The 10,702-nt window shown below is 45.4% G+C and overlaps 1 pseudogene; it reads right to left on the bottom strand.

Moving 5' to 3' along the window:
• Positions 1–793: 793 nt before the first annotated feature.
• LOC139384595 (nanos homolog 3-like) lies at positions 794–4,532 on the bottom strand (annotated as a pseudogene).
• Between the last annotated feature and the right edge of the window lie 6,170 nt (positions 4,533–10,702).

The raw sequence follows: 10,702 nt of genomic DNA, 5'->3' as shown, positions 1-10,702 counted from the left end.
TTTTCCAACAATAACAATAGAATTCTCAGGTCATGGGTGTTTATAATTTCATAAAGCCTGCAATGTGATTTGTAAAAGAGGGGGGTATCCTAGTAATCGTTGTTGTCAGAGTCCCTCTACTCAAGCCAAGGTGTGGGTGAGACAACCACGTAATTACATCTCTGCATATTGTTGAGACGTTTAGAATTCCCACAAGCTAATACAGAAGCATTGATTCAAATTACAGGCTTTAGAGCCCACGGTGGGAACATATTTATTGTGGCACCTTTTCTTTCTCTGCCGGTGACAGTCGACTACAAAAACTAATTAGTGCTTTCAGCCCGACACCCATTAGCTGAAACACAATCCTCGAAGCTCTGTGAAAAATACAATTATGACATTCCTCTTTATAAATCACTGGTTAGGTCCTAATCCCCTTCCAATGGAAATATGATTTCCCACTACAAATTGTCTGTTCTGTTATATGTTCTGCAACACATAATTAAACCTGTGGTGTGCTTGAGTAGAGGAAGTCATTTTGTTCAAAGACTTTTGGCAACAGTAGTGTGCTCTGTCTTTATGCTTGTTTAAGTAACAGCTACTGGTAAACCTGGTCCTGTGAGTTGTTCTAATGGATTAGTAACATCAACAGCAGCAGCCACACACACACACACACACACAGAGGAGATTAAATGAATCATAAAGTGAGTGTGGGTTCTGGTGGCCATCAGCAGGTTAGTTAGATGGCTGTCACTCGCTGACCTGGAGAAAATGTGTCGACACATTACTGCAGGCCATTAAAAACAATCCAGCGTTATTCTCGAAGGTGGCTCTGCTGCTGCTTCACACCAGAATAAATCATCCACTGCCTGGTGGTCGAAACACAACCAGAACAACACCCTATGATCAACAGAAACAAAGTCGAAAGGAAACTTTTATGAGAAATATTATTAACTTGTATTACAGTTTTTTCATAGTTGTTCTACAAATCAAATCAAATTGTATCGGTCACATACACATGTTTAGCAGATGTTATTACGGGTGTAGCAAAATGCTTGTTTCTAGCTCTGATAGTGCAGTTATATCTAACAATATCACAACATATACCAAATACACACAAATCTAAGTAAAGGAATAGAATTAAGAATATATAAAGTAAAAAAGTAAAAGTAAAAACCTGTATGAGAACAAATTCTCGGCCTACACCGGCCAAACCCGGACGACGCTGGGCCAATTCTGCCCTATGGGACTCCCAATCACGGCCAGTTGTGATACAGCCTGGATTCCAACCAAGGTGTCTGTAGTGATGCCACAAGCACTGAGATGCAGTGCCTTAGACCGCCAGCGCCACTTGGGAGCCCAAGTAAAGTACAGATACTCCCAAAAACTACTTAAGTAGTACTTTACTACTTTCAAGTATTTTACTGAAGTACTTTACACCACTGGACAAGACATAGACATAGCTGTAGGTCAAATCAAATCAAATCAAATTTGATTGGTCACATACACATGGTTAGCAGATGTTAATGCGAGTGTAGCGAAATGCTTCTGCTTCTAGTTCCGACCATGCAGTAATATCTAACTAGTAATCTAACAATTTCACAACAACAAAGGAATGAATAAGAATATGTACATATATATTTATGGATGAGCGATGGCCGAACGTTGGCAAGATGCAGCAGATGGTATTGAGTACAGTATATACATATGAGATGAGTAATGTAGGGTATGTAAACATTATATAATGTGGCATTGTTTAAAGTGACTAGTGATACATTTATTACATCCACATTTTTAATATTAAGTGGCTAGAGATTTGAGTCAGTATGTTGGCAGCAGCCACTCAATGTTAGTGATGGCTGTTTAACAGTCTGATGGCCTTGAGATAGAAGCTGTTTTTCAGTCTCTCTGTCCCAGCTTTGATGCACCTGTACTGACCTCGCCTTCTGGATGATAGCGGGGTGAACAGGCAGTGGTTGTTGTCCTTGATGATCTTTTGGCCTTCCTGTGACATCGGGTGGTGGAGGTGTCCTGGAGGGCAAGTAGTTTGCCCCCGGTAATGCGTTGTGCAGACCTCACTACCCTCTGGAGAGCCTTACGGTTGTGGGCGGAGCAGTTGCCATACCAGGCTGTGATACAGCCCGACAGGATGCTCTCGATTGTGCATCTGTAAAAGTTTGTGAGCGTCTTGGGTGACAAGACAAATTTCTTCAGCCTCCTGAGGTTGAAGAGGTGCTGTTGCACCTTCTTCACCACACTGTCTGTGTGGGTGGACCATTTCAGTTTGTCCGTGATGTGTACGCCGAGGAACTTAAAACTATCCACCTTCTCCATTACTGTCCCGTCTATTTGGAAAGGAGGGTGCTCCCTCTGCTGTTTCCTGAAGTCCATGATCGTCTCCTTTGTTTTGTTGACATTGAGTGTGAGGTTATTTTCCTGACACCACACTCCGAGGGCCCTCACCTCCTCCCTGTAGGCCGTCTCATCGTTGTTGGTAATCAAGCCTACGACTGTAGTGTCGTCTGCAAACTTGATGATTGAGTTGGAGGCGTGCATGGCCATGCAGTCATGGGTGAACAGGGAGTACAGGAGAGGGCTGAGAACGCACCCTTGTGGGGCCCCAGTGTTGAGAATCAGCAGGGTGGAGATGTTGTTTCCTACCATGACCACCTGGGGGCGTCCCGTCAGAAAGTCCAGGACCCAGTTGCACAGGGTGGGTTGGAGACCCAGGGTCCCGAGCTTAATAACGAGTTTGGAGGGTACTATAGTGTTAAATGCTGAGTTGTAGTCGATGAACAGCATTCTTACATAGGTATTCCTCTTGTCCAGATGGGACAGGACAGTGTGCAGTGTGATTGCGATTGTGTCGTCTGTGGACCTATTGGAGCGGTAAGCAAATTGGAGAGGGTCTTGGGAGGTTATATGATCCTTGACTAGTCTCTCAAAGCACTTCATGATGACAGAAGTGAGTGCTACGGGGCGATAGTCATTTAGCTCAGTTACCTTAGCTTTCTTGGGAACAGGAACAATGGTGGCCCTCTTGAAGCATGTGGGAACAGCAGACTGGGATAGGGATTGATTGAATATGTCTGTAAACACACCAGCCAGCTGTTTTACTCACGTTGGCTGCGGTGAAGGAGAGCCTGCAGGTTTTGGTAGCGGGCCATGTCGGTGGCACTTTATTGTCCTCAAAGTGAGCAAAGAAGTTGTTTAGTTTGTCTTGGAGCAAGATGTCGGGTTCCATGATGGGGCTGGTTTTCTTTTTGTAGTCCGTGATTGACTGTAGATCCTGCCACATACCTCTCATGTCTGAGCCGTTGAATTGCGACTCTACTTTGTCTCTATACTGACGCTTAGCTTGTTTGATTGCCTTGCAGAGGCACTAGCTAAGCTGTTTGTATTCAGTCATGTTTCCGGTCGCCTTGCCCTGATTAAAAGCAGTGGTTCATGCTTTCAGTTTGGCGCGAATGCTGCAATCAATCCATGGTTTCTGGTTGGGGAAGGTGTTAATATTCGCTGTGGGTACAACATCACCGATGCACTTGCTTATAAACTGGCTCACCGAATCAGCGTATACATCAATGTTGTTGTTCGACGCTATCCGGAACATATCCCAGTCCAGTGATCGAAGCAATCTTGAATCGTGGAATCAGATTGGTCGGACCAGCGTTGAACAGACCTCAGCACGGGCGTTTCCTGTTTTAGTTTCTGTCTATAGGCTGGGAGCAACAAAATTGAGTCGTGGTCAGATTTGCCGAAAGGAGGGAGTGGGAGGGCTTTGTATGCGTCGCGGAAGTAAGAGTAACAATGATCCAGCATTTTGCCAGCCCGGGTCGCTCATTCAATATGCTGATAAAATTTATGGATGCTTGTTTTCAGATTAGCCTTGTTAAAATCCACAGCTACAATAAATGCAGCCTCGTGGCTCTATATAACCAGCCTATGTGGTTTCCAGGTTACATAGAGTCCAATGAAGTTCTTTCAGGGCCGTCAAGGTTTCGACCCAGGGACAATGGTGCTTGGTGTGGGCTTGGGCCCCGGTGGCCCTGCAGAGAGGGCAGACATACAGCTGCAGGTACGGGCACATCACGTCCCCATCCTGGTCCTTGAGGCTGTGGGACACAAACACAGACTCAGACTCACCATTGTGTTTGCAGAAGCTGCAGAACTTGCGCTCAGGTGATCTGAGAGGGTCTGGACACTGCTGTAGGGGGCTCTGGACCCTTGGTGCTGCATGGACATAAAGGAGCACCTTTACGCAAGGGTACGATTTCAGACTCCCGTGGTTCCATTTCGTGCCGTAGGGGTGGTGTCGCCACAGGTGTTATCTATGACAGCAAGGCTCACGGCGGAAACTCTTCAAATTCCACCATGGTCGAGCACATCCCAGAGTCATGACAGTCAATGGTTGTCGGTTCTGAGGTGAACTTGCCTAACTGCATCTCCTGCACTAGGTCCACTAATTTAATGTAGTCCCGCCACGGTTGGAAACTCTTGTTTTTGGACTCCATGTAAGACGGTAGGTGTTGGAGTTGACAAATCATTGCGTTCATCTAAACTGGTCTAAACTGAGAACTGAACTATATAAATATATGAACGAGCAATGTCAAAGCGGCATAGACTAAGATACAGTAGAATGGAATAGAATACAGTATATACATATGAGATGAGTAATGCAAAATATATGTAAACATTATTAAAGTGACTAGTGTTCCATTTATTAAAGTGGCCAGTGATTTCAAGTCTATGTATATACAGTGGGGCAAAAAAGTATTTAGTCAGCCACCAATTGTGCAAATTCTCCCACTTAAAAAGATGAGAGAGGCCTGTAATTTTCATCACAGGTACACTTCAACTATGACAGACAAAATGAGAAGAAAAAAATCCAGAAAATCACATTGTAGGATTTCTAATGAATTTATTTGCAAATTATGTGGGAGAACTTGCACAATTGGTGGCTGACTAAATACTTTTTTTGCCCCACTGTAGGCAGCACCCTCTAATGTGCTAGTGATGGCTATTTAACAGTCTGATGGCCTTGAGAGAGAAGCTGTTTTTCAGTCTTCGTCCCAATATGGTCACTCGTATTAATAAGCATTACCATGACATTATAATGATTTGAAGAATAGACTTATCCATTTCCATTGCATTACAATGAAGAGGATAGGGATTAAATATAGGCCGTAATCTGTTATGTCCAGATTATTGTTGCAGTGAGTGAGCTAGGCTAATCCTCTACATAATTCTAATCCGACATTTAGTTGTTTGTCTGACTACAGTGCCCTTCCTACAGGTAAAGGGTGTGGCTACCCTGGCGGGGGGGTGTGTGGGGGGGGGGGGGGACATGCCATAAACAACGTCACTGTCAACCAGGCAAAGACTTCCAGTGTCTGACTGCCTGCTTCAGAGGTCAGGGGGCAAATCTGGTGCTAATCTGATAATCCAATTGGGCTGCCGTATTCACATGATCTGCAGCGCAGGAACACACACACACACAAGAACACACCCACACCCACACCCACACAGAAACACACACTTACATACACACACATAGGAACACACACTTACAATCACACAGGAACACACACACAGGCACACACACGTACATACACAGTCACAGCAACACACACACAGGAACACACACACAGGAACACACACTTACATACACACTCACAGGAACAAACACACACCCACACAGAAACTCTCACACACACAAGAAGACACACACAGGAACACATATTTACATACACACTCATAGGAACACACACACAGGAACACACATTTACATACACACTCACAGGAACACACACACCACAAACACACTCGTGCTGTCAGTCTCCTGGCCTCTGTGTGTCTCACGTCAGTGTTTGACTCGGTGTCACCACTCCATTTGATTCCTCTGACTCTTTAAGTAGATTAGTGAAGGTGATTTAGAGGGGGAATTCCGGTGCATAATTGGCATAATTTATAAACCAATTAAAATAACATTCTAAAGTGCATTATTCTCTGCTATTATTAACTTGCTCTGATTGAATAAGCAGGGGCCCCAGTCGATGTGCACACTTCTTATCATACCCTTACTGTTAGTAAGCACAGTGTGCCGACCCCGTTTCTCTAACGGTCAACCATAGGACAGTGAGGCTCTGTGTTGTGGTCGGATAATTTCAGGGCCAACTCATCCCAACTCACTCAGACACAACAGCAAAACATCACTACTCCCTGCTTGTCCTATTCCACGTACATGTCCATGTTGCATGTTACACATTCTCTCCATGCAAACAAGTCAATAACAACAACTGTGTGTCCTGGCCTGCAGTATCTCTCTGTATGTGAAGGTACAGTCCTGCTCTCTGGCACCAGGGGAGTAGCAGGCTTAGAGGGAGACTGGATCCCATTTCCCAGGCAGGCCGAACAGAACAGAGCAGAACCCCAAGGCAGTATGTGTGTGTGTCTCTGTGTGTGTGTGTGCGCAGGCATGTACTTGCATCTGTGTTTGTGTGTGTGTGTGCGTTTGTGTGCATGCATATAAGTGTGTGTGTGTGTGTGTGTAAACTGAACTAATTGCAGGATATTGGTTCTGGATTGGTTCTGAATTCCTGTGCTGTGATGCAACCAGAACAAGGTAAGGCTAATGAAGGAAGGATGCATTATTTTATATTGTTAGATACAGTAAGTATACTACAGTGGAGGCTGTGACCCGCTGCTCCCAGAGAGTGTGAGAGGAGAGGAAGGATGACAACAACAGCTCCCAATGTTTAAAGAGTCATACTGCATACTGCCGTACTGCATACTGACGTGCTAATATACTAACAATCCTCTGGCAACTCTCAGGGTGCTGTATGTCTCCTTGATGTTTTGCAACAAGTATGAATATTCCTTTTCAAAAAACACTTTCTTGCTTACAATTACTATCCAACACTACTAAATATTCTTATTGACAGAAGACATCTTGGAGATCATCATGGCTTTCTGCAGTCGCCAGACCTTGATTGGGTCGCCTCTTGTTTAGCAGCCTCTTTGTTTACTGTGTTTGTTTGACGTGACTTTAGAAACAAAGAGAGAGAAAGAGAGACTATTTATTGAGTACAGCAAGCACTGATCTGTGTTCAAGCTTCCCCATGACCAGGGAGGGAGACTCCAACCAGACCTGAGTTCAAATGCTATTTTAAATCTTTCAAATACTTTGAGCGTTTGCTTCAGGCAGCCTGGAGTGCCTGATGACCAGGGGTTGCACTTTTGTCACTATTCCATTGGTTTCATTGCTCCAGACACTCTCAATCAAGCACAGCTATAGTATTTGAAAGAAACCCAGGTCTGAGGACTACTCCTCTTACATATACCCTCCAATCAGAGCAGGATGAGCAGGAAGAGGACATTGTTTACCAATAGAACTAATCACCCTGATGACACCTCTATAAACCTAAGCTAACTGTCTGCTGTCAGTCTCTTGGTCGGGGGGCAGTGACTTGAGTGACTGGAGAGTACCTAGGTGTGACCACAGACAATGCTGCAGCAGCGCCTAAGACAAATAGACAGGGGGTGCCGTGCACTGAGGCAATATTTGGCTTGGCCAGATGGCCAGAGAGAGCATGCAGGGCCAGGCAGGCTTCATAGCCCTCTCCACATCTGCTGCTTGTGATTTGACAGTCAGCCAGCGAGTGTCCCTTCGTCTCTTTGCGTTTGTGTGTGAGGTGTTTCCTGTGCTCTGAGGTAGTCAAACATGGGATGGGATGGGATGAGCCCTCCAACACTGACTGAATAGTGGACTGACTGACTGACTGACTGTAAAGTGAGCACAACCCTGGAGTTGAGAAACATTATTACCCCATAGGGACATAGCTTTTCCCCTGGGATGAGCTTGGCTGTAGTCGATATAATAGAGATACTTACAAAGTATAAGCAAAGTTTTGTTTTTGCCTTAGGCCTATGTGTCATATAAATGTAGAATTATTGTATGGTGACATGCATGATAGAATATAAATAACAGGATGAAGTCAACAAATGTGGAGTGTTTTTCAATATGCTGTGCTCAGATTGGCTGCTCTCATTAAGGCAGGAGGAGCTAATGTTAGAACTAGCCAAACTCCTCCTCTCCTCTCCTAGAGGACTGCCAGAGTAATACTAGTGGTGTGGTCCCGTTGCATCACCAGTCACCCTGTCCACATTCAGAAGCTTGCTTTCGCAGCTGTTTAATATAAATTCTCTGTGAATATCTTGGTCCAGATGGTTTATTTTTTACAAACAATACACAGGCTCACATTCCTGCAGTGTGCCCCCCTCCCACCCTCCCCTGCCTGCCTAACTGGCAAGGCTCACTTTGGGGAGAGAGAGAGATGGAAGGGTGGGGGTAGAGGGGTGCACAGTAGGCACAGTGACACTAGTCTTATGCCAACAAGGTACAATAAAAGCGATATGTTCCTGTACAGGTGTGGATACATAACATAGACATAGATATTCATAGACAGATACACACATAACACACAGTGTTTCATGTGAGGACTAAACAGTGTGGGGTAAAAAAGTGCATGTATATGGACTTTGGATTCAATGTGTTTGTTTGAACAGGATACATAACCATTTGTCATAGATCATCGGGGTTCCAGATGAGATCCAGATGACGGCACAGCAGCGTTGTGTTCATTAATGTCACTGATAATGTCACTGAGGGGTGTGGTATTTTCGTTTACCCTCCGGTCAGCCAGGCGGTCCCAGGCTCTGCACCCCTGCCTGTACCCCCAGGCCCTACTGACACTGGAAGTCTACTAATGCCTGTGCCCCTGCCTGTACCCCTTGCTTGCACCCCCTTATGTACCTCTGCTACACAATTGCATGCACCCCCAAGTCCCTCAGGCCCTCCACCCTTGCCTATATCCCGGACTGCACCCACAGGCCTTACTGTCACAGCCAGCTAATGCACAGGCCTGGACCCCTCTCTGCACCCCCAGGCCCCACTGCAACAGCTAACGAGCCAGCCACTACACACTACACATCCACTCCCTTCCAGCCAACACCTCCTCACAAAGGGAGCTCCTAACAAGAGAGAAGAAAGAGCCAGAGGCACTTGGACGGGATTACATCCTAGTAAAATTCTTCAGTCCCCTCCACAGGCCGCCCCTTAACCCTCCCCTCCCCTGTTCGGAGAGAGGGTCCACACAAGAACCAATGGAGTGTTCACAGTTGGATGGAGTAGACTGACAGAGGGGCCAGTCTCTACAGAAGGTCTATCGTGTACTCAGGATTCAGTACATGATAGATTCAGATTGGGTTTGTGCCATGGGGGAGATCTTTGTGGGCTATACTCGGCCTTGTCTCAGGATAGTAAGTTGATGGTTGAAGATATCCCTCTATTGGTGGAGGGGCTGTGCTTTGGCAAAGTGGGTGGGGTTATATCCTGCCTGTTTGGCCCTGTCCGGGGGTATCGATCGTCAGACGGGGCCACAGTGTCTCCTGACCCCTCCTGTCTCAGCCTCCATTTTATGTGCTGTCATACTTTATGTGTCAGGGGCTAGGGTCAGTCTGTTATATCTGGAGTATTTCTCCTGTCTTATCAGGTGTCCTGTGTGAATTTAAGTATGCTCTCTCTAATTCACTCTCTCTTTTCTCTCTCTCTCTCTCTCTCTCTCTCTCTCTCGCTCTCTCTCTCTCTCTCTCTCTCTCTCTCTCTCTCTCTCTCTCTCTCTCCTGAGCCTTAGGATCCTTATGACTCCTTGCTGTCCCCAGTCCACCTGGCCGTGCTGCTGCTCCAGTTTCAACTGTTCTGCCTGTGGCTATGGGACCCTGACCTGTTCCCCGGACGTGCTACCTTGTCCCAGACCTGCTGTTTTCAACTCTCTAGAGACAGCAGGAGCGGTAGAGATACTCTGAATGTTCAGCTATGAAAAGCCAACTGACATTTACTCCTGAGGTGCTGACCTGTTGCACCCTCTACAATCACTGTGATTATTATTATTTGACCCTGCTGATTATCTATGAACATTTGAACATCTTGGCCATGTTCTGTTATAATCTCCACCCGGCACAGCCAGAAGAGGACTGGCCACCCCTCATAGCCTAGTTCCTCTCTAGGTTTCTTCCTAGGTTCCGACCTTTCTAGGGAGTTTTTCCTAGCCACTGTGCTTCTACACCTGCATTGCTTGCTGTTTGGGGTTTTAGGCTGGGTTTCTGTACAGCTGCTGATGTAAGAAAGGCTTTATAAATACATTTGATTGAGTTACTACAGTATATACACTACCCTTCAAAAGTTTGGGTTCACTTAGATATGTCCTTGTTTTTGGAAGAAAAGCACATTTGTTGTCCTTTAAAATAACCTAAAATTGATCAGAAATACATTGTAGCCATTGTTAATGTTGTGAATGACTATTGTAGCTGGAAACGGCAGATTTTTTATGGAATATCTACATAGGCATACAGAGGCCCATTATCAGCAACCATCACTCCTGTGTTGGCACGTTTTGGCACCTTGTGTTAGCTAATCCAAGTTTGTCATTAGAAAACCCATTTGCAATTATGTTAGCACAGTTGAAAACTGTTGTCCTGGTTAAAGATTGCCAGGCTCAAAATGGCCAGAAACAAATAACATTTTTCTGAAACTAATCAGTAGTCTATTGTTGCTCTGAGAAATGATGGCTATTCCATGCGAGAAATTGCCAAGAAACTGAAGATCTCGTACAACGCTGCATACTGCTCCCTTCACAGAACAGTGCAAACTGGCACTAACCAGAAT

The sequence above is a fragment of the Oncorhynchus clarkii genome, chromosome 26 (assembly GCF_045791955.1).
Source record: "Oncorhynchus clarkii lewisi isolate Uvic-CL-2024 chromosome 26, UVic_Ocla_1.0, whole genome shotgun sequence".
Classification (NCBI taxonomy): domain Eukaryota; kingdom Metazoa; phylum Chordata; class Actinopteri; order Salmoniformes; family Salmonidae; genus Oncorhynchus; species Oncorhynchus clarkii.
This window is presented reverse-complemented; position numbering and strand designations above follow the sequence as displayed.